This window comes from Podarcis vaucheri, assembly GCF_965113315.1.
Source record: "Podarcis vaucheri genome assembly, chromosome: 7".
NCBI classification, from domain to species: domain Eukaryota; kingdom Metazoa; phylum Chordata; class Lepidosauria; order Squamata; family Lacertidae; genus Podarcis; species Podarcis vaucheri.
Window position 1 is genome coordinate 24,524,392 of NC_138765.1, and position 25,752 is coordinate 24,550,143.

The 25,752-nt window shown below is 48.0% G+C and overlaps 2 protein-coding genes and 1 long non-coding RNA gene across 10 annotated transcripts in view; 1 reads left to right on the forward strand and 2 right to left on the reverse strand.

Annotated features, from left to right (window-relative positions):
* Positions 1 to 9,570, reverse strand: part of HIVEP3 (HIVEP zinc finger 3) — a 271,325-nt gene extending 261,755 nt beyond the window's left edge. For 6 of the 8 annotated variants that reach the window (XR_014221801.1, XM_082231452.1, XM_082231456.1 and 3 more), the window contains exon 1: positions 8,651 to 8,771. The gene's annotated coding sequence lies outside the window, so the exon portion shown is untranslated. Of the gene's footprint in view, positions 1 to 8,489; positions 8,515 to 8,650 lie in introns of those variants that run through there. The other 2 variants (XM_082231449.1, XM_082231451.1) reach the window with 2 other exon arrangements.
* Positions 1 to 25,752, reverse strand: part of ZCCHC17 (zinc finger CCHC-type containing 17) — a 351,579-nt gene that overhangs the window by 229,463 nt on the left and 96,364 nt on the right. The gene's annotated exons all lie outside the window — the stretch shown is intronic.
* On the forward strand, positions 8,675 to 12,303 carry LOC309537423. The gene is made up of 2 exons (XR_014221913.1): positions 8,675 to 8,780; positions 9,651 to 12,303. It is a non-coding gene; the product is annotated as an uncharacterized lncRNA (long non-coding RNA).

The window sequence follows — 25,752 nt, forward strand, 5'->3', positions numbered from 1 at the left end:
TCCTAGGAAATGAGCAGGACCTAACTGTTGATAGGGCCATTGTATACATGACCCATACAGAAACAGAGGAGGCTGCTTGAGGTGTGATCTAGTGCAGTGTTTCCCAACCTTTTTTGGGCAAAGGCACACTTGTTTCATGAAAAAAATCTCGAGGCACACCACCATTACAGCCCCGTGACGTCAGTGCGCAGCGTCACGCCGGGAGGGACATGAATTGCCTTCAAATTACATAATCACCTCCTTGAGGGCTGGCTCATCTTCTCCGAAGGCAGAACCCCATTAATTAACAGCACAGACTCACACCATAGCCAAGACGAGGGGGGGAAACCTCAGTCATGCACAGTCATGCACAAGTGGGGGCTAAATGAGGACGAAGACCGGGCAGAGAGCAGGGTTCAAATCACCCCACCTGGCCAGGACAATCCCTGGGTGCTCCCTTGGGCCACTCGCCTGACCCACCTCGCTGTTGTTGCGAGGATAACACGGGGAGAACCACGCACGCCCCCGGGAGCTCCTTGGAGGAGAAAGCGGGCAATGAATGCAATGCACGAAACATATGAGAGGCGACCAGGTTTTGCAGGTGAGGGGCCCCCGCCAGCCTCCGCTTCCAACACCCGGCGCAACGACGCCGAAGTTTCCCCCCGGGCTCGGCTCGGGGAGCAGCGCTGCTCCCCCCCCCCGGCTCCCCTTCGCCCTCTCGGCTCTCTCTGCCGCCCACTGGGGACCCCCCTCACCTGCCAAGTCTGGAGCGCCGGTGGAAGTTGCATGCATGCATGCAGGGCGCCGCGTTGCCATTGCATTGCACTGCACTCCATGCAACGCCTGCATGCATGCATTGCCTTGCACGCCCGCCAAGGGGTCTCCCCGCGGTCCGATGCATCCCCTCCGGCGTGGATGCAGCATTGCAAAAATAAAAAAAACCCCGACGCAGCCCTACCTGGGGGGCAGCCTCCGCCTCCGCCGCTCCGCCTCCGCGGGGATCCCCGGGCTCCATCCTGCCGCCCGATCTCCGCGGGAGCGCAGGCAGGCTGCGCGGGGTCTGCGCGGAAGAGCCCCTGCCCGCCTGGCCGCCGCCGCCGCGCTCATTCCATGGCCGGGAGAAGAGCGCTTCAAACAATACGCCCGGCCCGCCAGGCCACGCTGGGAAACGTAGTTCACGCACCCGAGCGGGCGCGGAGCCCAAGGGCGAGGGGACTACGGATCACGGCAGCCCCCGCGCCGGGGACGGAGGGGGAGAGGCCGGGTGCAGGGATGGAGGGACGGGTGGGCGAGCGAGTGAGTGAGTGGCAGCCACCAAGCCGTGGCCGAGAGCCGGGAAGGGCCTCCCCGGAGGAGGAGGAGGAGGAGGGAGGTGCAGAGCGGGAGGGAGGGAGGGAACCCCAGGGGTCATCTATTGACGGCGCCCCAATCGAAAATTTGACTTAAAAAAAAAATCTTTTGAATTTTTTAATTTTTCCCGCGGCACACCAGGCAACATCTCGCGGCACACTAGTGTGCCGCGGAACAGTGGTTGGGAAACACTGATCTAGTGAGAGGAGAAAGGAGAGCCCATCAGTTGTCTAAAGGAGCTGGCACTACCATTCAGCAGAGTGAGGAAACAGAAGTGTCTGCTGGAGCAGCATCCAGGATCAGGGATGAACTAACCACCCGGAGCAGTTTAGATAGATAAAACTTTATTCACATTAGCCAATGGCCATAGCAACAGTAAAACATTACAGTATACGCAGAAAAGGAAATTTGATATAAGAGCACAATTTAAAGTCCTGAATCAGCAGTCAGTTAGTGGCCCTCATTCTGATTGCCCCTGCTATGAACCCAGAGCAGTTTTCTGAAGCCTTTTGATGGACCAGAACGTAGGCAGTCATGAGCCATTTGACATCACGCGGTCTCTTCTGGCTAAAGGATGTGACACTTGGCATGCAAGGCTTCCAGTTTAGGCTCTCAAGTTTTGTGGAGCAATAAGACACTTGCAGACTTTCTGACCCAGCAGCGCCGTTGCCAGAAGATGACGGCTGTTTTGCCAAACTCGAAGCCACACACAAGGCAGCTTGTCATTTCGTCAAAGAGTCAGAAAGCAAAATTGCACAACCATGTTCCAAGTTAATGTTTTCCTAATACTTTAGGGAACATGGATGCCTAAGGAGCAGCATCAAGCAAAGTCACTGTTATTCTACGAGAGAGAAAAAGAAGAAGCTGGGGCACAATCTGCTGCCAGCTGAAATCAATTGAAAAACTACCATTGTTCGGTGCTGGACAGAACGCAGAGACTTTGGTTAGAACTTAGCTCTGTGGTAGAGCACATAAAGAACATTCCCGCTTTAATCCCTGGCAGCACCAGGTAGGACTGGAAAAGATTCCATGTCTGGAATGCTGGAGAGCTGCTGCCAGTCAGTGTTGACAATACTGAACTAAATGGTCTGACTTGGCATAAGGCAGCTTCCTATATTTCTATGTTCCTAAGCCTACAATATAGTTGAGAATAAATATTCAGCTATTACACTGAATCACAGGCAAGCCGGAATGCACAATGTGCCGTTTCGCCTGTGATTCAGTGTAATCACTGTACACTGAACCACAAGCAAACCTCCACTTTGTTCAGTTAGACCAGGGTTTCCCAAACTCAGGTCGCCAGCTGTTTAGGGAAATAGTGGAAACAATAAAGAAACAAGGAGTGGCTACTCACTCAAGGCTGCACAGATTCTTCCATCATGCTACATAATCACAGTGTTATAAACAGCAAAACACAGCATCCTGTGAAGTTTTCATTATTGTTGTTGTTTTTGTTTGCTACCTGTTTCAGGCCCTTAAGGATGTTGAGGCAGGTTCAGCATATGTGGACTGTTTGTGTGGAAATTGCAGAAGCTAAAGATGCCACTAGCTTTTAGTGGCAAGGACTTCATAGCTAGATTGTACCTTCCCAGAGCTATTGAAACAAAATAAATTATGTAAAATAAATACAAGCCAATGCACGAATTGTACATGTCACAACAATTTGTGAGACAGAATTTGAGTTACTTTGGAAAGGAATTTATTTGCTTCACTATGGATTACATTTTAGATCCTTACAACAAATTCTGTGAGGTGGGTTCAGCAAGGGAGGAGACCAACTGACCCAAGGCCACCCACTTCATTGCTGACTTGGTATTTGAACTTGGGTCTCTCTGGTCCTAAGTCCTCATCAGACACTCTCAGCACTACTACTCCAGCCTTCCGCAAACTGCTGCCCTCCAAATATTTTGGACTACAATTCGCATTAGCACCAGCTGGCTGGTGCTGATGGGAGCTCACAGCAAACCAAAATGGTGGCCATGCTCTCACAGTTAAAAGAATGGGAAGTTGGTCTCCCATATTTTGGTTTCAAAGTGTTGGAGGGTATGATACCATTGTACAAAACCCCGGGGCATAGCAGTGATAAAATAACACCCATTCAGTTACCTTTTGCAGATAACTGAAACTTTATGGCACCAAGCATAGCAAAAAAAGTGTACTGTCCCCACTTCCATCCTCTCCTGGTGGACCAAGAGAGTCTCCTGGAACACTAGGCCAATGGCAAAAGAGCCACCATGTCTTCCATTGCCATGGCAATGATGGGCCTCAGCCAAGTCAGCAGAAGGAACAGCACAGCCATGTTACCATGGCAATGCCAGCCATGTTCCTACAGGAAACTGGAGAGGAGGACAGGAAGTGGGAGGATGCAAGGCTTGCCTGCAGGTATTTAAAGGCAGGCAAGCCAAGACGGAAGACAACTCCAATATGGCTCCTGGTGGGCTCTGCAGCACAGAGCTCATATGATACAATACACCTAAAGCACTATTATATATATTTAACAGCCACGGCTTCCCCCAAAGAATCCTGGGAACTGTAGTTAGTTAAAGGTTCCGAGAGTTATTAGGAGATTCCCAATTCCCCTTCACAGAGCTACAATTCTCAAAGTGGTTTAACAACCAGTCCTCTTTCCTGGGGAGCTCTGGGAACTGTAGCTCTGTGAGGGGAATAGGGGTCTCCTGACAACTTTCAGCACCCTTAACAAATTACAATTCCCGGGATTCTGTGTGGGAAGCCATGACTCTTTTAAGCGTATGGTGTGGATGGATGGAGAGAGAGTGAGAGAATGTGAGAGAGAGAGAGAGAGAGAGAGAGAGGGAGAGAGAGAGGAAGAAATGGGTGACTCAACCCCCGCCTATCTAGGGGCCGAAACTTAGAAACACAAAGCTGTGACTCAAACATATTAATGTGTGTAGGGCAACTAATTGTCCCATATTAAGAATGGGGACATACAGTGGTACCTCGGGTTACATATGCTTCAGGTTACACACGCTTCAAGTTACAGACTCCGCTAACCCAGAAATAGTACCTCAGGTTAAGAACTTTGCTTCAGGATGAGAACAGAAATCGTGCTCTGGCGGCGCAGCGGCAGCAGGAGGCCCCATTAGCTAAAGTGGTGCTTCAGGTTAAGAACAGTTTCAGGTTAAGAACGAACCTCTGGAATGAATTAAGTACTTAACCCAAGGTACCACTGTATTCAGTTCCTTTTGGCGAAACTAAGAAGTTATTTTAAAATGATAATATTCCCCTGAAGAAGTACAGTTGCAGTTCAGAATTCAGGCGTGGGAGTCACTGAACACAGCTGACATCAGAACAATTTCATTGACCTTATTACCTCGTGATCTGAATGGTTAGCAACTTGCCCTTCAACTCATGGAATGACAGCAGTACCAATTACACAACTATTGGCTATAAAAAATGCAAGGGGGCAGCTCATCCTGGATGCAAGAGTCTCCATTTATGCATTCATAATATGCATATACCGTACTTTCCCGTCTATAAGGCACCCCCATGTATAAGACGCCCCCTATTTTGGGGGACTCAGATTTAAGGAAATGGAGAGAGATGGCCCTGTGTATATGATGCCCCCTAATTTTTTATATTATTTTCTAGGGGGAAAACCTAGTCTTATATACAAAAAAATACAGTAGTTGCTTTCACCGTGGCTAGTAACCATTGTGATGTTGTTGTTGTTTTGCTATGCTATTATGAAACTTACTATGCTATTGTTTTGCTTTGTTGTTATGAAATTGACTTTGTTGTGTTTATTTGAAATACATCCCTGTTTCTTTGTTGCAAGCCGCTTTGAGCATGGATTTTTTTTGGGGGGGTAGAAAATTGACACACACAAAACAGTTAAATGGGTGGATACTTGCTCATGTATTTCATTTTATTTTAAGTAATATTTATTAGTTTTCCAACAAATTGAACACAACACTACAAAAAAACCAAAAAAGAAAAAACATACAATAATACAATACAAAGAAAAAAGAAAAAAAACTGCAAAACACTAACATACAACTAACAAAACAAAACAAAAACCATTTAAAACACAGTCCAATTTCAATATCTTATCTTTCTTTCACTAATTTCCACGACCTCCTCACACCTCCCTTTTGTATTCCACTTCTATTAAATGTTTCAGCAATTCCTTTCCATCTTCCTCTGTTTTCTATCCTATAATTGTCTTAACACATTCTCACCTTATTTTTCCCTTTAGTGCTCTAATAATCTATTTATACTTAATTCCTTATAACATTTCTACTAAAACCATATAACTTCATTCCAACAACTTTCTAACATTCATTAATTTTACAGTATTTCTGTAAATAGCCTTTAAACTTTTTCCAGTCTTCTTCCACCGACTCTTCTCCCTGCTCTCGGATTCTGCCAGTCATTTCCGCCAATTCCATGTAGTCCATCAACTTCATCTGCCATTCTTCCCTGATATTGCTCATGTAAATGTCCCTGGCCAGACGTCTGCACCACCCAGCACACACATCATCACAATGGATCAGAAAATCTACAAATACCAGTACAGTGGTAACTCAGGTTAAGTACTTAATTCGTTCCGGATGTCCATACGTAACCTGAAACTGTTCTTAACCTGAAGCACCACTTTAGCTAATGGGGCCTCCTGCTGCCACCGCACCACCGGAGCCCAATTTCTGTTCTCATCCTGAAGCAAAGTTCTTAACCTGAGGTAGTATTTCTGGGTTAGCGGAGTCTGTAACCTGAAGCGTATGTAACCTGAAGCATATGTAACCCGAGGTACCACTGTAACTGTAGAGGCAGGTTGCACTGCAAGAAGACCCAATGGGTTTCATGCTGGATCCAACTCCTTGTGAGGGCTATACTCAACAAAAGTAACAAACAACAAAAGGAACAAATTTAAACTATGCAATACAAACTTTTTTTAAAGGCATCTTTAATGACTCTGGTGTTAACCAACATCAAATGTTTCCCCTGCTGAAGACCCAAATGCTGGCAGCTAGACTGTGACCTTCTACCAAATGTGGTTTTACACTCTGTTACTAAGCATGTGATGAATTTGCCTAGATTAGGGAAGGGGGAACTTGGTGTCTCACAACACCTGCAAGGCCAAAACTCCCATCAGGCTCAGCCAGAAGGGCCAATGGCAAGGGGTGGCACAACTCACAGTCCAAAACCTGGAGGGTCACATGATCCACATCCCCGGCCTACTCCTTGTTTACCAAGCGTAATGAACACCTCGGCAGAGACAATAGGCTCAGATGACTTTTATATGAAGACGCAGGTTAGGACGACAATAAGCCTATATTTGTTTTGTTAAAAGCGCCTTTGGGGACATTCGTTTTGCCAGCAGAATACAGTGGTACCTCGGGTTAAGTACTTAATTCGTTCCGGAGGTCTGTTCTTAACCTGAAGCACCACTTTAGCTAATGGGGCCTCCTGCTGCCGCCGCGTGATTTCTGTTCTCATCCTGAAGCAAAGTTCTTAACCCGAGGTACTATTTCTGGGTTAGCGGAGTCTGTAACCTGAAGCATCTGTAACCTGAAGTGTATGTAACCCGAGGTACCACTGTATATGCCCTGTCGATCACAGTCATGTGAATGGTAAACCCCAACAGGAAATGGTTAACTGATCAGAAAAAAAAAGCAAGCCCCTTTTTCCTCTTGTATGGAGTTCTCATTAATCCAATACAGTATAAGGTAGCACTTGCTTACATTGCATCTGCCTCTCTGTTGTTATGTAATAACTGGGCCAATTACCACCCAACAATCGACTTGCCAGATTGTGCACTCGGGTGCCCTTTTTTTCTTTTTTTTTTGCCTCCAACTGAGAACAGCCCTCTGCAGTCACTGCTGCAATCACAGCTTTGCAGTTCCCTTGAAACCCAGCAGGGAAAAAGGAAGGTGGGGGGGGAGGAATCTCATGCATGGGTAAAGATAGGCAGTCAAGCAGGTACTGCATAAGGCTGGTGGATAAAGGTTGTCATCTCCTTCTGCAGGGCTTTTAGGAGCATCTTCCCACAGGGCAAGATCCTGGAAATCGACCCCGGTTGAATGCAAAGCCCAAATGTCTGAATGCTGCTGAGATGTCTCTTGGATATGATCATATCCAGCAGCTTTGGTGGTGGGTCAATTGGGGGGGGAGACGCAGGGGTCCCCGGACAGAGATAGGGCATAAGCACAAGAGTCAGACACTGGTGCAATACACTGAAGCCAAGGCCGCACATCTGCGCTCAGCAACCCAAATACAACCAGCAGGAGGGAAACACTTCCTCTGTGGTCAGTCATTTGCACTCAACTCATGGGGGGCTGCAGGGAGAGGAGCTTACAGCGCCATCCTACCCATGCCTACTCAGAAGTAAGCCCCAATGCATTCAGTGGGGTTTGCTCCCAGGTAAACCTTAGCCTTCCACCACCGGACTAGCAGCTGCCCACCCTTCCTGACAGCAAGAGACACAACCACATAACTCAGAGACCTCCTTTGGACCCACTGGCAAAATAAACGAAGCCTGGCGACACCAAGCAGAGGAGCAGCGCATCCACAACAAGGCTCCTTGATCAGATAGATCACTGCAGCAGCGGAGGGCAGCAGGCTCCTGGCAACATTTCCCCAACAAGCACAAGGCGAAAGGCACCGCCAGCCTCTCTGCACGCAAGCGGTATGCAAGGGGGAAAACTGCACATATTTGCAAGTGAAGCTGCATAAGGAGGCCTGGTCACTTTGCAACTTGGTGTGCCTCACTTCTCTGGCTCCTTCTCTCTCCCTCCCCCCCCTCTTTTTTTTTTTTTGCAAGATCATTCGCCCACCTGAGACTTGTTTTTGGCCCTCCTGTGGCCAAGCAGGCCTCCTCAAACATTCCCTCAACACAAACACACCCCGCTGCCCTCCCCGGCGCACGTTCCAGCCCCCTATAGACCACCGACATCAACACCACCTTTGCGCAGGCCTTCCTGGGCGCAAGGCGCGGAGAGGGTTAACAGCCGCCGATTGACACCGCAAGAGGTTACTTCAGGCACCCAGGCATCAGCCCTGCAAGAGGAGCCACCTCGCAGGCTCAAACCCACCCAGGGGAGACACACACACACACACACAAACACACACTTGACAACAGTCCCGAAAGGCAGCGAGGAGCGTCCTGTTAAAATAAATAAATATAAAGGAAGAAAAGCAACCTGACACCTCTTCAGAAGCCCAGGCAAAATGGAATCTGCTGCTGCTGCTGCCTCCCTCCACCAGCGAGGAAGAGCGGCTGCGGCAGCAACAGCAATAGTCAAAACACACACAACGGCACGAGGGGGCAGCGAGATAAATGGGCGAAACACCATCGCCTTACCTTGGCTGTCTGGCTGCAAGCAGAGCCCGATCCCCTCCACTTTCGCGATTGTCACGATGCTGGCAATTTCCTGAGAGGCTCTGCAGCCTCGCTCTCCCCTCCTGGAGGAAGCGTTCCGCTGAGCTGCCGGGTAGCTTATTTCCTATTCTTTTTAATAACACCTGTTTCAAAAAGAGGTGGTGGTGTGGGGAGAGGGAGGGAGGGAGGGAGGGAGGGAGGATCGGGGATGGGGATTATTATGTCATGTTGCTGGGAGAAGAAGGCGCGCGATGTTTTCCTTCTCCGAGGGAGGGAGGGGGAAGGCAGGTCGTCCCGTCCCCCCAACCCTGCCCTGATGGTTTGTAGCTCAGCTTCAAAACAAAATCAATGTGGGAAAGAGAGAGGAGGGGAGGGGGGGAGAGGAGAAAAAGAAGAAGGGGGGGACCACAACACCCTAGGAAAGCTTAATCATGGGAGATTGTGCAGTTTGTGAGCATGCTCCAGCCGGAACCAATCCTCCTCTGTTATTCTTCGGAATAAAAATAATCCACGCTGGAGAAGAAGGAGAAGAAGCCCACGCGGAAGCTTCTTCCTGCCGCCTCTGGACAGCGAGGAATAAATTCCGCCCGGAGAAGCCGCATCACAATCGGAATTGCTGCTTGCTTTCCTTTGCCTCCTCTGCTTCTAAGAGGCAAAACAGCCGAGCTTCTCCGTCTATCTCCGCGGCGGTGGCTTTTTCATTTTTTTCCTCTCCTTCCCCCCCCCCCCCCGGCTATCTCTAGGCCTTTTGGAAAGAGGTTTGAACCTTTTAAAGATACAGTACACCGATTAGCCTTTTAAGGGAGGCCGGCGGAGGTGGAGGGTGTCGGGTCTTTTAGTGGAGAGGGAGGGGGGCCTGGCTGGCTGGCTGGCCTAAAATACCCAAGCAAGTGCCACGCCACTGAGCGCCAGAAGCGGGCACCGTGGGTGGCGAGGGGAGGAGCCGGGGAAGCGAATGCGTTACTTTCTCCTTCTTTTGCAGCCGTCTCGAAGACTTTCCACTCATGTCCTACTTGGAAGTAAGCTCCCTTTGCATTTGATGCAACTTCCTTATTATTATTGAAAACAAAACACCAAACCCTCAGCAGTCGAGCCCTCTGGATATTTATCAATGGAAGTGTACTGTACTTCAGAGCAGAAGGAGGCGACACATCCGCTTCCTTGGGAGCAAACCCCGCTCAACTCAATGGGGCTTGGTTCCAAAGTAAGGCATGCACACGATTGCCCTGGTGGTAGCGGACTTCCTCCCGTGCAAGGCTCAGGCTGCGATCCCTCAGCGTGTTCATTTACAAAACAAAAGCAAAAGGCCGATCCCTACGCCTGATCTCTCGGAAGGAAGCCCCGCTGTATTCAAAGGGTCCAGTCCAACTTTATGGCGCAACCAGGCTGCGCATTGACTGAAGAATAATGTCCATTGAGCAAACTGGTGGGGATTTGCTTATGCATAAGCTCTCATAGAATTGCGCTTGTATCTCTTTTGGCTTGGCCACAGAATTTTTTCATGCGTTTACACGTATTACGCTTAACCCAGGGGGTAAGTTTTCCTGAACACAATGGAGCTTACTTGCGAGTAAATATACATAGCCTTGCACTACAAGGCTGAAATGCGCATTTACCTGGTAGTTAAGTTCCGTGGAGTGCAGTGGGGTTTACGATCCTAGTAGCCACGCAGGGGATTGCTTCGCAATTGAGTTGCCTTGCAGCACAGTTCAACGGGGCTTACTCCAAAGTAACCGTGCATCGGATTTCCGTTTTACTCCTGAGTGAATTCAATAGGACTTTGTCTGAGTAGGCATGAAGAACTGTATCACCCAGCTGCTGGTGTTATCCTCAGTCGCCTCCTATTGGTATGCGGCCCTACAACACAATCCTGTACGTGTAACAAGAGCCAATACTTGTCTACGCAGAAGTAAATCCTAATGACTTTAATGGAACTTGCTCTCTGCTAAGTGTACGTAAAATTGCAGCATTAATCGGCACTCACACGAAAAGAACTATACCCACCGCACATTTAAAGCATATTTCTGCCCCACCCCAAGAATCTTGGGAAACCAACACACAAGATTACTTCCGTCGTGTCCACACACCCATTTGCATTGTGTGGGGGGCAATTAAAATGACCGCTGCAGTCTAACCACCCACCCACTTGGTTTAGGTTCATTTCTTGTTGCAAACCGACCACCCTACTCAAGGACAACTTACCCTGTCAAAAGGAGGCTGAGGTGCTTTTTGAGAGGATTTCCCCCTTTCTCTTCCCCCCGCCTCTCCAAATTTGGCCACCAGAACCAACATCAGCCGCCAAGCCACCCGTCGCGATCCAAACCGATGCGCCAGCTGGGTCCACTTTTTATTGTTAGGATGGTTAGTGGAGCAGCGCGCGCTTTGCGCTCGGATCTCCGCCTCTGTACTGTTCAGCAACCCTAATGACGTCCCGGGAAGAAGCCACGAAGCCCCTGTGCCGCCCGAGGCGCCTTAAGGAACTTGGACGAAGACCTGAGCTGCTCTCTGGGCACGGGCTCCGACGCCTCCCTAGGGCCGCTCCATCTTTCTCTTCCGGCGCCACACGTCGAGCCGCCGACCCACCACCGGACCGGGCTCATCCCACAAACGCCCAATCTTTCGCGGTTAGTTGGGTGGGTGTATCCCTCAATCCCAGGCCTCCCCAGCAATCCTTAGGCTTCGGACCTAGTTTCGAGCCCAAAGCTCAGCCCCAGGAGACAGGGAGGGGATGGGCCTCCGGAGCACGTGCAGAGTGCATCGGCCACGCCAGAGCTTTCTCGGAGCCCTCGAGGAGCACTAAGCGGTGGTTTGGAGACAGTTTTCCAACAGCACCAAAACTCAGCCCTGGAGAGTGACCACATCTAATTGGGGTTGGTGGGCGTCTGCTGAGCCCGTTGACCGCAGCAGGTGGGCGGGAGCTTCATAGAGAACTTGGAGACCTGTTCAGAATCTGTTTTCAAATTCGAGGTAGCTTCCGGGCATGTGCAGAATGCATTATACAGCCGCGGGGAGCGTTTTTCCCAAGGCCCTCTTCATAGGAGTTGAGCCCTGGGTGTCCTCTCTCTCTTCTTGCTTCCCTCCTCCCTCCCTCCCTACTTGCCCGTCTCTCTCTCTCTCTCTCTTTTTTTTTCTTTCAGCAGGACGAAATTATCATATTCCGTGTCTCGCTGCTCCGGCGATCGCCAATTGGCTGCGGGATTGCAACCGGAAATGTCAACAGCCTCTGCTCGGCTGGCTACAGCGGCAGCGCGCCTGAGCTCAGCAAAATCTTGGCACCGACGGCTGCCGTTCCTCCTCTCTCCCCTGGGTTCGCGCGCTCTCGCTCTCGTCCACCCAGTGTCAGGTCACTGTGTCAATCCAGGCGAGAGAACCTTCATCAAAAAGGGGTTTAGCATTGGCCAACGCCTCGGGGGAAAAGGGAAAGTGCCACCAAGGCTCTCCCTAACCAGCTCCAGACTCTGGTTGGGAATCTGCTGCTCTGATCGTCCAAGCGAGGAAGGAAGAGAAGAACACAAGGCCTCTGGTCCCCAAGGAAGGAGAGACGTTTCAGTGATAAGATTTCTTACCCGCCCTTTGCTTTGGGTTGCAAGAATATAATCTACAGTGAGAAAACATAATATGAAATGATGCAACAATATACAGAGGGGTTTTTTTTTTGAACTATTAAGCAGTTTATAAATTGTATAAGTTTTTGATTTAAAAAATACAAAGCAGTTTATAAATCATAGAAATGTGGAGTTGGAAGGGACCCCAGGGGTCATCTAGTCCAGCCCCCCAAAATGTGGGAATCATGGCTAAAGAATTCCTGAAAGATGAGCATCCAACCTCTGTTTAAAAACCTTCAGTGAAGAAGAGTCCATCACCTTTTGATGGAGTTCGTTCCGCTGTCAAAAAGCTCTTTCTCTTAAAATGCAAAGAATTTTAGGATGATTTAAATCATTTTTTAAAAAAATAACAACAGAGAAGCATACAAGAATAAAAAGCAAAATCATTCTAATTTTTTAATAAATATTTATTAAGCTTTTACAGAATGAAAAAGAAAAAGGAAAAAAGGAAAAAAATACAAAGTACAAAAAATACAAAATAAAAAGATGTTAAAAACAATTCGAACTTTTTGTCACTTATCTTTCATTAACTTATTTCCCGGACCTCCTCATACCTCCCTTTTTTGTATTCCAATTCAAATTTATTTCATTCAGCAATTTCTTGCCAAAAAGCAAAATCATTCTAAATGGAGCAGAAGAAAATAAACTCAGCAATAGAGGCGGGGGGCGGGGTCTCACAAAAGAACATAGCTTAAACTATAGCTCAGTCAGTAGAGCATGAGACTCTTAATCTCAGGGTCATCCATGGGTTCAAGCCTCACACTGGGCAAAAGTATACCTGCATTGCAGGGGGTTGGACTAGATGACCCTCGTGGTCCCTTCCAGCTCTACGCTGCTCTGAATCTATGAAACTGTCAAAGGCTAGGGTAAAGTGGTGTGTCTTCAGCATAGGCAGAAGCTATGGAATGAAGATGCCGGATGCATCCCTGTGCAGGAGGGAATTCCACACTTTAGGGGCTGCCACAGAGAAAACCCTTTCATGAGACATTTTGTGGGTGGTAGAATGGCCAAGAGAGGCCCCTTTGCCGATCTTAACACTTGAGAAGGTCCATAGAAATGGAGAGTGACTTTCAGATATTTGTGGTATAACTTGTTTAGTGCCATAGGCATGCGTATGAGCAGGGCAAGTGATTGCCCTTCCTGGGTGAACTGTAATTCCCAGGTTCCCAGGTTCCGTTTGGGGCAGGAAGCGATAGGTTTCTTGCATTGGTAGAACCTGAGATATCATAGAATCGTGGAATTGTAGATTTGGAAGGAACCACCCGGGTCATCTAGTCCAACGACCTGCAATGCAGGAATCATTTGCCCAACGTGGGGCTTAAACCCACAACCTTGAGATTCGGAGTCTCATGCTCCATCAACTGAGCTGCGAGACAAAATGTGTAGGCACTGATTGATTGTGAAAAATCATTGTCTAAAAACCCCCTGAAAGAGCTATCCAGGACTTTAAAATATTTAGAGCAGAGGTCAGGAATAGCCTGGATTGTTTCTTTCCTGCCAGACCAGCTTGCTTTTATCAGATTTCACAAAAACACAAGAATTTAGGCTATGTCACACTATCTCTACTCAGGGTGAATCTGCAGGATCTTCTGCCTTGCTGCATGAGACCTTTCACTCAAGATCCCAGGGCTTCAACCTGGAGGCCTCTGCTACAGAGATGAGGTTTTTATTTCTTTGTATCCATCTTTTAGGGCAGGAGTGGAGAATCTTTTGTTGCTCAGCAGGCCAGATCCTTATCAGGTCAACTTTCATAGGCCGAATTTGATGGGTAGGTGAGACCACCCACCTGTCAATCTATCACCTGACATCACAATGACACTAGGTGATTGGGAGCTTGGAAGTTCCAGACTTGGTGAGTTATTACTACCACTTCTCCAGATCAAACTCAGCTTAGTCAGTACAGCACATCACTCTTAATATCAGGGTCGTGGGTTTGAGCCCCATGTTGGGCAAAAGAGGGGGTTGGACATTACAGGGGCATTGCAGGGGGTTGGACTAGATGACCCTCATGATCCCTTCCAACCCTACAGTTCTATGATTCTATGACCTTTCAATCCCTAAAACCACCCTGAATCTATGGGGTACCATATGGACCATCTTCTGGCATCTTCACATTAAGAATTAAGATGAACTTGAAGGCATTTGGCCAGTGCCTTTTATCTATTTTATGCAACACAAATTTGGCCAGTAGGCACATTTTGAATTTTGAGAGGGGGGCACCAGTCCCAAAATAGCTACCGAATGGTATGGGATGTCATGAAACAAAATTAGAGAGACAGCCATCTCCAACAACTTGATGCTTACCACAGCAGCTAGGTCCTGCTATTTATTGCAGAGAGAAAGAGAGAGAGACCATTGCTGTCTAATAGCAACGGGCAGCATTCCTTAGTACCAGAAAAAAATATACAAGGTGGCCACATCATGCAGCGTTTGCGTGACGTCAGAGGTACGCAGCGCACCGTTGCTGCCAAATATTTGGCCCAAGGCGGTGCCTCCGATACAGAGGACTGCACGACAAAGATTTTTCCTGAACACTCTGTACTATTCAGCATCAGGGTTAGGCCCCTGTGTGCTTAAATCCCTGACAGCCTCACTATCTAGAAAGCTGAAATTTGGTACACTATATGGACTTTCAGTTTCTCTCAGTTCAGTAGCGGAGCTTCATGCTCCGGCACCGGGGAGCGGAGAGCAGGTGGGGGCGGGGCTGGCGTGCATCCTGGGGTCGTGGCACGCCGCCCGCAGGGGCGCCCAGCAGGGGGGAACAGCTTCAATGCCCCCCCCACCGGGATCGTGCTGCCGGGGGTGGTGTGCTCCCCTCACACTCCTCTTCCCCCGTCAGTTTCTCATTTTTTCCACCCCGAGGTTCATATTTCCACATCACTTTGCAAAGTGTCCTCATGGAAATGCACTAGCATTTCAGTGCAAATTTCTGTATGCAATTTTGCATAAGATACACATTTCTGCAAAGCAATTTCCCCTATATATGACATTTCCTGATACACAATCTCACTTATATATGCATCCCTGTGCACACTTTGCCCCAGATTTATTTATTTATTCATTCATTCATTCATTCATTCGTACACATTACTTAGCTGTAGAGCTTCATTCCTAAATTCGGGGAAGTGCAAATTTCAAAGGAGAGCTATGTCTTGGTTTGCGTATCCTTTTGGAAATTGAAGATTTGCGAGAGCCACCTTAAATTGTGAGCTGAGTCACTGCCATCGCTAAGTCCAAGGCACTAGAATGACGGACAAAAGTCTGCAAATGAGACATGGAAGAGTGCCTCTCTCCCTCAAAAGGGCTGAATTATAAAAAGAACTCAAAATACTGAGTGCACTTTGACATTGCCGAGAAAGATGAAATAGGGTACATGCATTGCCCCAGTTATTAGCGAAGTCTGGAAGATGAGACATTTAAAAATATCTAGCAACTAAGCCTCCGGACACGACATTTACCTCCTAAGAGAGAGCAGGAGTCCAGCAAAGAACACAGAAAGCTCCCACACGTGTGGGGGGGGGAGACAGAGACAAGTTCCCTTTCTCCTTTAAGCACTTGAATCACCATTGAGGGGAATTCCAGCATCAGCTGTCAACATGGCGCTTTGTTTGCAGGGTGGACGTTAAGTTTACTAGGAGTCTAGACTAGCCCAGATGCCAAATAATATTAATAATAATAATCACCAAACTGATTCCACTGGATGAATAAAGGAAGCTTGGGTTGTGTGCATGGGTTATTTTTTGGGAGGTGGGATATTACCTGTTGCTCACCAGCTCCCTTGCAATACAGTTGAGTGAAAATCAGGGCATCAATCTTCCAAATAAATCAATGAGGAAGCTATTGTGGGTGGGTGGAATGCGACTCACTGGTGACGCTAAATACCCCCCTGAGCTGATGGCTGCTGTTTTGAATTCCCGAGAATGCCTGGAATGATGTCTCATCGTGACAAATTATCTTTCCATGGGGTGTTGCGTGTGGGAGAGGGAGAGAGAATGCCATCAAGCACAGGTCATCATTTCCCAGCAGAATGTCCCTTGGAACAAAACTATGTTGTGTTTGGGCCGGCCCACCCATGAGGCAACAGGAGGCAACTGCTTCAGGCGGCAGGATCCACAGGGGCAGAAGATATGGCCTTCAATAAATGCTGTTCCTACTGCAGCAGTGGTGACAACTGTGGTGTGTCATCTGCTCGGCATCCCCCCCCCATATGCTGCTTCCACAATGGCCCCTTGGCAACTAGGGGGAGCTGCTAGTCTCCTCCCCGCCCCCTTGTTCCCAATGTAAATCTTCATACACACCTTGTTCCTGATGTAGATCTTCACTCAACTCTTCTTTCCTGGTGGTCCACCATTTTGTGGCTCACCTCAGATGCCAGAATGTCTTGGGCCAGCCCTGATCATGACTTAGCCCGCTTAGAAATACAGTTGAGAACTTCCAGTCCAGCACTAGCTGGAAGTGTGGGGTTTGGTTTTTGGATCCTGTAGTGGACCTGCAATGGGTTATCATTTAACAGAACTAATTCTCTCTCTCCAGTGTGGGTGCCCTATCAGATGGAGGTAGATGAGCCTTTTCTGGGCATGATCTCCTGCCTCAGTGGGACTAGTGGCTTGTCTGTAGCCTCCCTTACATTGATGTACCAAGGACCAATCTGCCCACATCCCATAGGAGCATAGGAAGTTGCCTTATTTTGAGTCAGACCATTGCTCCATCAAGCTCAGCACTGTTTACGCTGAATGGCAGCAGCCAGTGGCCTGAGGAGAGTTAGGAGGGCCAGACAGAGAAAAATTGAGGGCCACATTTGGCCCCAGTGCCTGAGGCTCCCCACCTCTCCTATACCACCCACACCTCCAGTTTTGCTGGACCTCTTTCTCTGACCTTGACCTCCTTATCTTGGCACAAGGCATTTCCCCCTCACTGTGAATGGAAGAGAAGAATTGAAAAGTCTTCTTCACGGTAAGCAGTTCCTTCTGCTGTGGAGAAATGGCTGCAAGGCATTTGCTGTCACGTGCCATTTGGCCCGAAGGTCTTACAAAACCGAGGCCAGCCATCCTCACCATCCAGCAGCCCCTATTAAAGCCCGCCTGCATTACCTAAGCAGGCTGCAGGCGGGCTTTAATCAGATGACTCTGTCGGGTTAATCAAATCCATGCTGTAATTGACGAAACGGTGGAGACAAATTGGAACCGGTGGGCCCGAGACCGAAGGGTATAATGGCATGTTTGCTTTCCTGCAGTAGTGGGGAGGCAACACTCACCTGACCACTGATTGGTTGCTGCTGGTTACCAGGAGGAAGAAGGAAAGGAGTGAGGTAGCAGTGGGTCCGTGTGAGGCAAATGTACCAGCAGGGCATTTCTGGTACCTCACCACCACCTCTCCTTTGCCCCATGGTAAGTGGCAGCAACACAGCCGAGCAGAGCAGGGCTGGCATGTCCCAGTTTTCCTGCCTAAGGCAAAAAGGGAACCGTGCCGCACTGCAGCCCTGTTGTGCCCTCTGCAACATCTCAAGCGATTTCGATGAAATCTCACCAGATATTGCAAGCTGGCGCTGCTTCTCCGGGGGCAGTGGCAATGGGGGGGGCATCCACAGGTGCACTGCCTGTGGGGCTTCCTCCACCCAAGGCAGCTACCTCATCCTACCTTAGAGGCGGACCAGCCCCAGACCAGCTGGTTTTGCTATACTGGAAGCAAACAGTTCAGGGCAGGTTTTGGAATATACAGACATATCCTTTACTGGTCAAAGGTAGCACAGAAAAGGCAACTGTATTGTTTTAGCATCTTGCGGGGATAACAAATTGTGCTGCTCGGTGATAGCATTTGCTGAATATATTCAGGGCATAATAAGCATAATAATGGGACACAACTGGGAATGGGGCTGGAATAACAGTGATAGTAACAATAGTCACAATATTAATTATATACATCTTCTGAAAAATAGTCAGATCTGGTATAAAACAGCCTGGTATAAGGTATTCAGTGTAGGACTGGGCCCTGTTTCTACTGTATTTTTGTCTCAGTAACTCTGGGTTTGTATGCTTTGTAAAAGGAAAAGGTAAAGGACCCCTGACAGTTACGTCCAGTCGTGAACGACTCTAGGGTTGCGGCGCTCATCTCACTTTACTGGCCGAGGGAGCTGACGTTTGTCTGCAGACAGTTTTTCCGGGTCATGTGGCCAGCATGACTAAGCTGTTTCTGGTGAAACCAGAGCAGCACACAGAAAAACTTCCCTCTGGAGCGGTACCGATTTATCTGCTTGCACTTTGATGTGCTTTCGAACTGCTAGGTTAGCAAGAGCAGGGACCGAGCAACAGGAGCTCACCCCGTCGTGGGGATTCAAACCGCTGACCTTCCGATCGGCAAGCCCTAGGCTCAGTGGTTTAGACCACAGTGCCACCCGCGCCCCCATGCTTGGTATTCCAATGCTTTTAAACAAATAGTGGTGTCTCCCAGGAGCCATTTGATTACAACTGCCATCGGAAGAAATTCACCCGATGATGTGGAGCTGCAATCTGGCTTCCTGGCAGAGGTAGGGTTGCCAGTTCAGGAGCATCCCAGACCTTGAGATTTCAGGGCTGAAGCCTGAGACCTAGGGGCAGCCTCTGGTGATGTCACAGGGTGCCCCCCTGGTGACGTCGCAAGGGTAGGCCCTGGTGATTCTCCCCTGCATCACGGAGCCATTAAGTTGGCAGTTAATTGGGGGGGGGTGAAAGATGGCGGAGAGTCTATACAATGATTTGCAGCTGGCTCTTGCCCCCTTGAAGCTTGCAAACTGTGCACAAAGTCTTCTTAATTAAAAAATAGATAGAGGCACTTTCACCCAGCTGGCGATTCAAGTCAACACCCATGTCACTACCCTGGAGGTCTGGCAGCCCTACTGGTGACCACTCATTGCTATTTGCCAGGAAGGAGAAAGAGACAAGTGAGGAGGAGAGGTTGGTGTGGTGCAATAGCACCGGCAGGAACACCGGATTGGCTCCACTGGTGTGTCTGTGCTGCAGCAGCCTCTCCACCACTTCTACCCTTCCAGTTTTGGTATGCAACAGTGGCCCATTTGTCGGGAAGCTAGCGCAGCGGCTCTGCCCCCATCTCTGCTTCTGACTACCATCAGCTCCAGCCTGCATGGCTACTTGCCAGGGGTGGTGGGAACTGTGGTTCAACAACATCTGGAGAACATCATACATCGGATACCCAGCCTATAAGAAAATGGCAGCTCTGCGAAAGGAACCAAACTATGGGAGAGCGAGGCAGACGAGAGGGGGCGAGGTCTTGTCTGTGAAAATGATGAGGAAGTGAGATAGGCTGGCTGGCGGGGGGGGAGGGGGCACCCTTCTGAATCCAATTACTGGGGCCCTCCAAATTCTGGATCTGGGCCTGTCCAAACAACATGGTTTGCCAAAGGCTACAAAAGGGAAATTTGGCAGCAGTTTCCTTTTTGCTAAGAGCTTGTAATAACGGCAGGATTTGGTACACAAGTCTGTAACGACTCGTGAGTTGTCACAAATGCCTTTAAAAAGAAAAGTCTCATGGGGAAATCTGAAACTTGCCATTGAATTGAATAGTTTATTGAAAACTTTTTTTTTTGGCATTTATACAAATTACTTTTTAAATACAGTCATGAGAACGGTCTCTCTCTCTTTTTCCTGGCTGTCAGGAGAAAACATAAGCAGAAAGTCCTGCGCAACTCACCAGAGGAGGTGTTTTAACATTCCCAATGTCCTTTGCTTCCTTTTCACTGAAATTATTCTGTCCACCTGACTTTTGCTCCCCAAAGCCATGAAGCTGACACCATTCAGCAGCCACAAACCTGTCCAGGAGGTGTGAGAGACAGAAAACAGCAAACCTTTCTAACTTGTTGGGTTTGTGGTTATCGCTCTCCCTGCATAGAAAGCAACTCTGATGACCTCTTCACTCTGCTGGTTTCCAATTTAAATAAAGTCATGTCTTTTATTAATATTTCTATTTATTACATTTGTATCTCACCTTTTTCTCCATGGAGCTCAAGGTGGTGTACATAATTCTCTTTCGCCCCATCTTATCCACACAACATCCCTGTGTGTTAGGTTAGGCTGAGAGATGGTGACAGGCCTAAGGTCAGCCAATGAACTTCATGGGTTTGAAGCCTGGCCTCCCAAGTCCTAGTCTGACACTCTAACCACTACACCACACAACGCAGACAACAATGAAGAAATACCTTACAGTTGAATAATCTGAATGATGCTATGGGTATTCTGAAAAGGCATCACCGTGAGTGCTCCAATTCAGCAGTGGGGAAACTGAGGGCCACATTTCCTTCTGAGCAACCTTCCAGGGGCCACAGCCTAGTGGTGGAAGAGGCCAGAAGCAAAAGTGAGAGGAGTGGTCCCACTTTGTATAGTAGAAATCAGAGGTTTCTATGTACACCCATACCCTCCAACCATTATTATTTGCCCAGGACATTCTCAGAATTACAGAAGCCATCCTGGCTTCTGATATGATCCCAGAATATCCTGGGAATGAGCTGGTGCTGGTGCGTGAGAGCTTGGCACCAAAAGATGTGCGTCCCAGTTTTCATCAAAGTAATTTGGAGGGCATGCCATGGTCAGAAGCAAAAATGTGTGAAGAATCGGATGTCAATTTATGCAAGTATCCCTTTATAGTCTCCATCCCAATCTTCTGCTTTTGTCACTGCTTGCAGGCTCAGAGCGTGTAGGTGAACAGCTTAGACTAGCAGCAGGTGCATGAGGCAGTGGGGTTCAACAGTGGGGCCCCTGCAGATGTATGGGCATCAGCAGGTGCTTAACAAAGTTCTGGTGATGCTTCTTATTGCCAGATGTTCTGGGAACTACAAGAGGGCAGAACATGGTTGCTCTTAGGCCCCGCTTATGAGAACAGGACACTCGACCAGGTTGGCCTAAGGACTGATCCTGGGCACTTCTGATGCTATTTACACCAGTCACTGGTTGTATGTATCCAAGAGGCAGCCAGCTGCTCACTGACAGAGGCAGAAAGCTGGTTTAAGTGGACCTTTGCTCTAAGCCAGTAAAATGTGCTCTCGCCACTCTGATAATCTGGATGAGAGAACAACAGATCAAGTGCAGTGACCAAGAGGAGTAGGAGGCAACCACCCACAAAAGCCAACCAAGTAAGGCTTAAGTCAGCAGCCACAATGACAGCGCAGCTAGCATTATCTTCAGATCCTCTTTGCCATCCATTCGTTTGTCATCCAGCCAGGTGAAACATTTCTTGAGCAGTCAACTTTCCTCTCCCACATATACAGACACACCCGTTTTGTGATGATTGCTGTGTTTTCAAGCCTGCAGTGAGCAAGGTGTCCAAAATAAAAAAGCAAAACCTTTGATCTTCTAAGACAGGTTCCACTAAGGGGCTGGGCCAGGAGCAGGATTAAAGCCCAGATCATGGGTTGATGCAGGGGTGCTAACGAATAAAATATTGAGGGGGCAGGTAAGCCCCATCCCGCATAATTGATGCCATGATTTGGTGCACCCACACCATTTGAATGGCAATGCCCATCAACTTGTGGGGGAGCTGCCCCTCAAATATTTTAGGGGGGCTAATAATAATAATAATAATAATAATAATAATAATAATAATAATAATTTATACCCCATCGACCTGGCTGGGTCTCCCCAGCCACTCTGGATGGCTCCCAACAGAATATTAAAAACACGATAAAACATCAAACATTAAAAACTTTGCTAAACAGGGCTGCCTTCAGATGTCTTCTAAAAGTCAGATAGTTGTTTATTTCCTTGACATCTGATGGGAGGGCGTTCCACAGGGCAGGCGCCACTACCGAGAAGGCCCTCTGACTGGTTCCCTGTAACCTCACTTCTCACAGGGAGGTAACCGCCAGAAGGCTCTTGGCGCTGGACCTCAGTGTCCAGGCAGAACGATGGGGGTGGAGATGCTCCTTCAGGTATACTGGGCCGAGGCTGTTTAGGGCTTTAAAGGTCAGCACCAGCACTTTGAATTGTGCTCGGAAACCAATGTATGCCTTTCAGAACTAGTGTTACATGGTCTCAGTGGCCCCTCTGCCCCTAGGAGTTGACTCCTATGAGCTGATGACATGATCTACGCTTGTTTGAGTCTGGGTGGATGGACAGCATCATAAGAACCAAGAGTGTCCCTGCTAGATCCGGCCAAAGACACGTCTAATCCAGCATCTTCTTAATGGCCAAAGAGATGCCTGTGGGAAACTTGGAAGCAGGGCCTGAGCGCAACAGCATTCTCCCTACCTGTGATTCCCAGTCACTGGTATTCATTGGTGTTCAGTGGTAGAACATAACCATGATGGCTACTGGGGGATATGGAGCTGCCTTTCATGAACGTCTCAACACTTGAAAGGTATCATAGGTGTCAGAACTACAAACTCATCCCAGCTTTCAACAGCCACCCATCATTCCAAAATCCATTAGCACAGAAGATTAAAGGACCCTTTTATCATCCTGGGGCACCTAAGCTGTATGTATCCTCCTTTCAGATATTGAAATTCATGGAACTTTCGCTTACTTTGCTGGGGCTCTGGGATTACAAAGCCACGTCCTTACTAATTAATTTTCAAGTGATCTCAATACGTGATCAAAGATGCCTTAATTCCTACTGCATGTTTTGTACGCTGTCAGCGAAATTATGGGACTGTGCGAATTCTCTGTTGCTGCAATGCGTGCAGGTAGCAGAAGCCCAGCAGCTAGGCAGGAACAAAGTGTCCTTGCAGTGTTTTAGCAGTCCATGAGGTTTGCACATGTGGATCTGTCTACTCCTTGCTGCAGCCATGACAACATACATCATTAGATTAATCTGAGAAGACACGTGTTTCAAGTACTGTGCTGTCTTTCTGTACCAGGGACGAAGAACCTGTGGATGCTAAACTAGGTGGATCTAATCCATCCAGGACTTCTTCTTTTTTATTTGTGGGGACTCATTTACCTTTTGCCCTACGTTTTCTAGGCATAGGTCTGTCTTTAAAGTGCAGAGCTTTGTTTTCTTTTGCTCCAGTGCTTTCCCCATGAAAACTCTTTGACGCTGAATCGGAACAAACAGCAATTTGTGTCTTCTGCAGGTTGCTGTTTGCTCTGATCAAGCAGTAAAGAGTTGGTTTTCATGGGGAAGGTGTCAGGGCAAAAAAGCAAAAAAGCACTCAAACATGGTGCTTTAAAGCATGGATCTGTGCCTAGAAATGCTGCACAAAAGGAAGTCTGGATGAGCCCTAAGACTTACTCTGATTACTTTCAAGGTGGCTGAGGCCAAACTGCATGGGAGTTCTATCGGCAGATCTTGCTGGAGGTAAATATTGTTCCCCCTCTGATTTCAAATGGCACCTCCACCAGTCATAGCACTGGATTCTCACAAAGCAAGTTCTGGGTCTCTTTCTGACTCTGTTTCACCACTGCCAGTCTGCCAGTCTCTTTCCCATTGGGACCTAGAGGACATTGCCTCAAGCCAGGGGAGTGGGGGGGGGGAAAGACACACCCCTCCCAGAAGGATATCCAACCATTAACTCCATTTATTTATTAAATAACACACACAACACACACACACACACACAATCTCTGGGCAGTTTCCTAAGATACCAAATCACTTGTACTTGGCCATCTTTTAAGTTCAGTAAATACCCTTCCTTCAAAGAATCTGCCCAGTTAAGCTCATCTAACCAGTTTGACCTCTTTAAAAAACACTTTTTATAACTAGCTTCATGGGAGGGGAATCCCCGAGAGATCACTCAAACCAACCCCGTTTCATCTCAGTATGTATAAACACAGCTAATCTTTTTTAAAAAGCATATGCTTTTGTGCTGCAAACCTTTTCAGACTTACTTGGGTGCAACATTAAACTCTCTGTGACTTACTTCTTAATAAACAACTTGCATAGGACCAGACTGCTCCATACAACAACTGCAACAAGAAAATAAAGCTCTGTGCCCTGCATTATGCAATATGTCAAGCTCATTCGATCATCCTAATAGCATCATGTGGTCTAAATAAAAATAAAAATCCATGGGTGCACTGCCAGCACACTCTGAAAGTGATTAACTTTGTTTTCAGTGTGGCTGTTAACTGGCTTACACGCATAAATGCAGTACTTGTTGACTGCTCCAGAATTCTTCTTCCGTTTCATTTCCAATATATTGCCAACACAAGATATTTCCTAGGAAAAATGGGAGGATACAGTCCATTAGATAATGGTCTTCAATAATATCTTTACCATTTACAGGCAGATATTGTGATTCTCAGGAGCAGCAAGCAGCCGAATGCTGTCACTTTGGCTCAGAATGGCCCTGATATGCTTTGGCCAGCTATTCTGCTTCTCCTCCAGACAGGGCAGACCCAAGACATTTTGACACCGAAGGCAAACCCAAGGAAAGGTTGTGAGTAAAGATGTACATCAGGAACAAGAACTACATTGAGATCTGTTGCCCCTTGGATCTTGTCGCCTGCGGTAGTTGCCTCACGGCTGGACTGCTCCTGCCTCCAGCGGAATACGGGGTTTGTGGAGGGAAGTACAGCTGTTGCTTTGCTTGCAGAAGATCCCAGTTTCAACCCACAGGTTCTCCAGCTGAAGGATCTCAGGCTGAAGAGGGTGAGAAAGAGACTCTGCCCAAGACTTAGGAGTATCGACTGCTGCCAAACAGAGTCTTCACCTAAAGAAGGAGCATCTGCAATGAAATGTTGCAATGTGGATTGCTCCTGTCTATCGTTCCAGCCAGCCATGTTCTCTTCTAGGAAACTCCATTCCATTCCTTCTCGCCCTGCTTTTCCATTTCCTCTTCACAACAGACACTCAGTATTCGTAGCCACTGAGCATGCTCAGTGCTCGCTGAGCTGTTCCGGAGATATTCTTTTTCCTCCTCAAAGTCCCTTTGTACTTATTGTAACCCCATGTTCCTCCCAAACATACCAGTACTTCTCTTTGCTTCTCAGCCAACCCATTGTGGCTCTGCAATCCTGTCAGCACTTACCAGCTGAGTTTGCTATTAAAGGGAGCAGCAGTCCCATGATCTGACTCATTGTGACATAATATACAGTGGTACCTCCAGTTAAGTACTTAATTCGTTCTGGAGGTCTGTTCTTAACCTGAAACTGTTCTTAACCTGAAGCACCACTTTAGCTAATAGGGCTTCCTGCTGCTGCCGCACCGCCAGAGCACGATTTCTGTTCTCATCCTGAAGCAAAGTTCTTAACCTGAGGTAATATTTCTGGGTTAACGGAGTCTATAACCTGAAGCGTATGTAACCCGAGGTACCACTGTAGTTGCATGGAATCAGCTCCTTCTACCCCCTAATGCACTGAACTTTCTCTCTTGAGACCAAGGCTCTCTGCACATGTTTTAATTCACTCTCTCTCCCCCCCCCAAATAAGTGATGTACAACTCCTAGTGTAGGGAATGCAGGCATTTAAAAACGTCAGCCACACCAACTCAAAAAGTCGCCACTGATGTCCTCCATTTGACCTGCCTGGCTCTGTATACTTTGCTCATGCCAAACAA